Here is a 6,725-nt window from a genome sequence, read left to right on the forward strand (position 1 = left end):
GTTGATGGGCATGCTTAAATGTAGGTTATTGTTCGTCTAAATTATGTGAATCATAAGTTTGACGAATTGGTATTAAATGTAGAACTGCCAAGACCCACATACCACTTATTCTTTCAAGTGTTTCAAGCAAACACCTATGACTATCTATCGTCTAGCCAACACACCTTTGATCCTTTTGGGGTGTAGTGAGCTTACATCGATGCTCAAATGAGTTGCCTCCTCCCTCAAGCACATCGGTAGCTCCACGATTCGTGATGTGAGCTCAAGAAACCTCAAGCCTCCACCTTCAAGCTCCATTCTCCATAGTCGCGCGCGAGACAAGAGAAGATAAGAGAAGAGAAAAAGAGAGGAGATGATGGAGAGCTTCTTCTCCTTGATCCCTCACCCTCACACACTCACTCCCTCACACTCTTACACTCCCTCTCTCAAGCATATGGCGTTGAAGGCTCACTAGGGCTTGAGTCTCTTCATCCAGCCTTACCTGCCAATCAATTTCTGCTTCTTGCAAAGCTACTCCTTTAGCTCACTTATCTCCCTTTGGTACATGGCTACTTGACGAGTTTTCTCTAATTGGAACATAGCCATGGCCTCCTTTTCTACCTCTAGTTCAGTTGCTACTATCTTCTTATCTTCATTTTCCTACTCTTGCTACAAGAGAAGCTCTTGACGTATTTGTCATAGTTTGGCAACTCTGTCATGGGAATGGAGGTTGTGGAGGTTTCCTTTTTTGCCTCTTCAGATTTCGCCTATATGCGGTGTTGCTTTGCTTGTGCCGGTCTTTTAGTTCTTGTCATTGGGGTACATTCACCTGTTCCTTGGGCCATTTCCTTATTAACAAAGTACTGTACCTAAGCCATGAGGTTGCTAGCATCCACTTTGGCCGTGGAGCTTGGTGTGGATATGATTGTGGAAGTGGCAGGCACTAGGAGAGAAGGGTTGGGATTGATTGGGACCTTGCCCTTGCCTTCTTTCACTGTAGGTGGCATGATCTATGGCACTTGTGTGCTTGAGCCTGGGCCCTCATCTCTGGGCGGGCACATGGCACCTAGCTCTTCCTACCTGCATTGCTGCTCTATAGATAGACGTGTTGCTCAAGCCATGTCTTCGTCTTCCTTCCTTCCTTCTCACCTCTTCTTCTTCCTCAAGTGCCTTCCTTTTTCTCTTCTCCTCAGATCCTCTTGATTCTTCTTTCACCCTCTTTGGCTCCTCCTCTTCTTTCTTTTTCCTTTCTTCCTCTTCCCTCTTAGACTCTTTTTTAGCTTTTTGTAAGGATGTTTTTTCTTCTTTCATCCTCGGTCTTCTGTTCTTGCGAATCCTTCTCTTTTGTCTTTTTGGGCTTTTGTTGGTGGCTACTTTGCATTTCTTATTCTTCTTCTTCATCATCACTCACCGTCCTTTCACGGGAGTGTGACTGATGTTCGTGGAGAGGGGGTGACCTCTCTGGTGTTTCTCCGACTCCGTCTTCTTCACCATGTCCTTCCCCCAATGCTTCCCTTATTATAGTTATCAAAACCCCACAGAATTTGATGGTAGAAACCTTTGAGGATGATGCTTTTATTTTTTCCTTGGCAGCAGGGGACTCTCCTACTGTGGGTCTTCCTCTTGTTGCTAGTGCTTTTGCTGAAGACTCAATGGTCTTTTGCACAAAGCCATTTAGGTTCACTTCATCAAGGGATCTTGTTGTAGTGCTCTCTAGCATAGGCATGCTGATTCGGCTCATTATTGATTTGCACCCAGGACTATCACCTTGTCCATTCCTAGCATGGCATAGACATCTCTCTTTAGTCGCCTTTCCACCTTATTGGCTAGGGCTAATGCTTTCTCCACCAACTCTGGAGTCAACTTGATCTAGACTTGGTAGGTTTCTTCTCTTTCCCGCACTGTTAGTGTGCCGTGGTTCCTACCAAAGGTTTGGTGGTACTCCACACACTGGCTATAGTCCACTCCTTGACCAACTGCCTCCATGTACTCTTGCAAATGGCATTGCTCGACAATATGCTTCATTGCTTATTCCTCCATGGCAACATCCTCCAAGTTCAAGACATGCCCGAACTTGAAATGGTTAAAGGCCCTTGTTTCCATGGAAAGGCCATATTCTGCTTGCTCTTCTTTTGTCAACTTGATGGCTTTCTCTTGGCTTGCCATATTGGATGCTTGTCATGAAGCCATGTTCACCATTAGTGCTTTTCAAAACAATTATTTGCAGAGGAAAAAGATCACATGCTTGGAGAATTGCAATGCTTAATTATAGAATTAAACTTTCCCCTCAAGCAGTCCATACATTCTAAATTTATGACTCTTTTTCTTAACCATGAATTGGTTTTGATTTGTTTTCCTTTGCTTTTGAGTTTTATTCTTATTTCCACCTTACCTCTTCCCCCTACGAAAATAAGAAGAATCCTTCCTAGGATTCATAGGTTAAGGGGTCAAGGGCATTCCATGCATGGTTATGATATTTACTTTTGCATGAGCCAAGGATAAAAATTGGGGTTGTATTCCATTTGAGCATAGTGGTCCATGTCACAGGGTCTGATTCCTACTCATGTGATGTAAGTGAGAACATCGAGCAAGAAATCACTAGAGTCGACTCTACTAGCAATATGGAGCTCCTCTTTTGTGAGGATACGATCTAAATATGGATGCCCTCTGATGTGGTCCTCAAGGGGTCGATTACGAATGGTGGTCAACACCCTATAGGAAGTTGGAGCTACATATATCAGTAATGTAGTGTTCTTTTTCGTCATACCAATACATGGGTACTCACCTTGCCATGTGTGCATGTACAACTACCTCCCACAACCTAAAAATTAATCGTGTTCAATATGAATGGGGTGCTTCTACATAGGTGACAAAAACAAAAGGGATCATTACCAGTGAAGCCCCTAGAAGTGGGTAAGTATTGGGTGATTTTCTAGCTAGGGCTCACCAAGTGTTTGAAGGAAATATCTACATTGTTTGACATTGCCAGCATCTAGAGCTCCATGAAGGAAGACAACATAAGTGAGCTACTCCAATTGGTTAGAAGTGAATGGGTGAAGTCGTCAAAGCAAGCACTAACCTTTGTATTTCAATATAGACAAGGAAAGTGCACAACAACTTCCACAACAACTTCTACCAGAAGGAGTTACACAAAGCCCCTTTTCATGAAATGTTTTGATGACATTGATTGGCTGCATTTCAGCCCAACAACAACACTATTTGTGGATGATAGCATGGAGAAGATGCAAATGAACCCACCCAATGCCTTTATATGCCCACCTCCACTTCGGGGAAACCCCATGTGGACACTATCCTTCTGGAGCACATGCTTTCCTACTGGACCGAGCTAGTGTGCTTCCATGGTTCAATCCTAGACTTTGTTAGGGATCACCAGTTTCACCCCCCATCAATGGAACTCAATTGATATTTGATGTGCATAATGAATATGTACTTTCATAATTATTAGATTCTATTTATTTACAAGCACAATAAAATGAGGATGAGAGGGAAGAGGAGAAAGAGAGAGGAATGTGCAAGTGAAGGAGATTGTGTATAGGCATTCACTCAATTGCAATACTACAAGATGTGTAAACAAAGCACATGCAAAATATCTAGGGAAGGGTGGAGTGTAGAAACATGGATGCATGTGAATGTATATGTGCATAGTGGATTGAGTAACAATGAGGTAATATTGTTATCTTGATATTAACTATTCGAACAAAGTGAAAAACAATAGATATCACATGTTATTGCAGTGAAGTTAACAAACTATTTTGATACCCTATCCTCTTGTAGTAGTAAGTCCACACAATAATGCTCGATTGAAAGTTGTGAAAACATGTGCGATGTAGTTTTGCTTCTGTGTGGAAAATGGAAGTGATATATTAGGATATAATATCAAATCATGCACATAAAAGCGAGAGGTACATGAATGTATATATGCATGTGGGATAAGAATGTGATATTCTTTTCGTCATGATATTAACAACTAAAAGTGTCTAAGATAATTGACCTCATGCAAACCCTTGATCCTTGTAATAATAAGAGGGTTGTGAAAAATGGATGGATGACCCTTGCAAAATTAAGAGGGGGGAGAGAGAGAAGTTGCTAATTTAGAGAGACAGTGGTTAGTCTGATCCTAAGGTAGGCAAGACTTTGGTCTTCCTCCACATCAAGATTGATACTTATCATTGCCCATATGTTAAAGTTCCATGGTTTTTCTAGGCGATCATTGTATGGGTGTAGAGGCTCTATTGTTGCATTGATATCATTTAGAACATTTATTATCCTTAAGGGCTATTCATGCTCCTGATATCCTTGGGGGTAGTATTTCTTAACATGGCTTCCATTAAAGTACGCAATTCCTTTCCCCTCCAAGGTCTCTAGTTCCACACCTTTGGTGAGAATAAAGTGTTTCTAATGGAGAATTCAAAACTCATTATTTTCTATTCCATGTCACGAATTATTTTAACATGTCTCCTCATCATTTTAATATCTATATTTGCTTAATTGATGTGGATCATTTCTCACCTTTTTTTGTTTTGGGAATGATCACTGTGATGCATGCCCAAGATCTACAAAAAAAGATTTTATTTTTATCCATTGTGGATGAAATTTGACGTAGCTTTAGGAAGCTATTTTAAGAGCTCATCTACTCTATTATTTTCTTGTGGTATATATATGTTCCATCTAACTAAGGCCATCATACATGAAGTAGAGAAACATGTGCAGCTCTCTTACCTTGTAATGTCTCATATCATGAACAAGGTCTAAGAGCTTACAATAACTATCCTAGCACTGCTTTTGAATCATTAACCACCTTACAACCCCTTTCTTTTGACATTTAACACCAACTAAAGCTTTGTTAGGGTCAACTTGATAGAGTGCTTTTACTTATCATTTTAATCACTTAATTTAGTCATTAATTGTACTATAAAAATGTAGCTCGATATTATTGAAAACCACTATTTTGGTGTTTAGTTGCAAAGAACCAAAGTCTAGAGATAGGTTTCAAAGTCAACATTGTGAAGAAATAAAAATTGCAATGATTAGATAATCCCCCTTGCATGCACTTTCTTTAAAAAATTAGCCCTACAAGGAAAGTATTTGTGTCGTCTATAGGTAACTTATAGCTAGTAATACATTGCAATGTTTGGAGGTCACTTTTCTATGCTTCTTTGTTTTTATTATTTGCGTATTTCAAGCCACATGGGTGCATAGTCATATGCTATGATTGCAAGATCATCATTTAGGAAGACATGTATTTCTCCATGATCACAAGGAGGTGAAATAGCGTCCACTCGAAAGAACTTGCCATGTGGAAGTGATTCAACTTTCCATGAATAAAAGAGGCATTGTTGCTAAGGAGCCAACAAGAAGGCTTGTATTTGCTGTCGAAAAAGGGATAAGCAATTGGATCCCCGTGTTTGGCAGGTATTGAGAAGTCATAAGGTGTCACTAAGAACATTTAGCATTGACGAGGCAAGAGCTTGTCCATAAGACATATTAAGGATTAAAAAAGGCTGGGTTGTGGAAATTATCATCAAGTCAGGATGGCCGAGCGGTCTAAGGCGCCAGTTTCAGGTACTGGTCCGAAAGGGCGTGGGTTCAAATCCCACTCTTGACATTTCATTCTTGCCTCGAATCATTTGACGATGTACTTAGATTGCTGGTTCGAATCCGGCACGTCGGATATTTTCCTTTCGGTCTGCCCTTCATAAATTCTTGCTTTGCATTGTAAGTAATACAGGCAGGGCTTCTCGGAGGATTTACCAAAGTTATATACAACATGCCATTTTTCGTTGCGCGGACTGGTGAACTCTTTGGAGAGTTCTGTTTGCTTGGATGTGACCACGACCCATTCTATACACCAAGGCGTTTCCATTGAGTGGAACACTCCCATTCCCTTTCCATTGAGTGGAACCTTCAGAAGTGTTCGTATTATGTGCAAATGGCCTAGCCCGTATTGGAGACCTTTTTGGTTTGCCTCAAAATGTGACTATCGCCCATGAAAGGTAAAGAGTTTTCAAGACATTTTTGTTTGATTCTATATGATTATGACCCCACATATGTAAAGAGAACCACATGAATTTTAAAGAAGACTAAGTAAGTCCAAGACACTATTCTCTTCTCTAAAAGAGGCATGCTTAACAAATGCCTTTTACAAAGAGCACTACAACTCTAATAGCGTTTTAGAATCTAAGAGATTTCTCGTCGAGGGCATGTTTATCACCAAAAAGCGCCTAGTGCATGCCTACTATTGCATTAAGCCTTGTAAATGCAACCTGCCATTTAGCTTTCTTCCATAATGCCTTTGCTATGGAGCAATGGCAAAACAAGTGTGTAGTGGTCTCGATTTGCTTATGACATATGGTGTAAAAGGGTGACACTCTCTTAAGCTCGGACACTAATACTTGGTAGGCAACTTATTTAGCTATTATCTTCCATAAGAGTAGATTCAACTTGTTTGAGGGAGTAACAAGCCAGGCACCTTTGAGTTTGGTGTCCCAAGTCCGAATGGCAGTATGAGGATAGGACTTCCTCCATGTTTTCTTTGCCTTTAGCAAAGCCATACTTCCTTTGGCTAAGAATCTATTCTTTTCACCATCTTGACTATAGGCTTGCCTTTTTGGTTGACCAAACTCTGATCGATTGGTCCAATAAAGGGATTAGGGGCCCAATTGTCTAACTTGTGAGCTAAGGAGTGCCTTAACCAAATCGCCTCTTTCTCATTGAGATTAAACTTG

At 40.7% G+C, this 6,725-nt stretch overlaps 1 non-coding gene across 1 annotated transcript; it reads left to right on the top strand.

The window, feature by feature from the left end:
• The first annotated feature begins 5,525 nt into the window (after positions 1-5,525).
• TRNAL-CAG (transfer RNA leucine (anticodon CAG)) lies at positions 5,526-5,605 on the top strand. Its single transcript has one exon. It is a non-coding gene; the product is annotated as a tRNA-Leu (tRNA).
• The last annotated feature ends 1,120 nt before the right edge of the window (positions 5,606-6,725 follow it).

This window comes from Lygodium microphyllum, chromosome 27 (genome assembly GCF_053477565.2).
Source record: "Lygodium microphyllum isolate KBCC chromosome 27, Lygodium_microphyllum_v1.1.10, whole genome shotgun sequence".
Classification (NCBI taxonomy): Eukaryota; Viridiplantae; Streptophyta; class Polypodiopsida; order Schizaeales; family Lygodiaceae; genus Lygodium; species Lygodium microphyllum.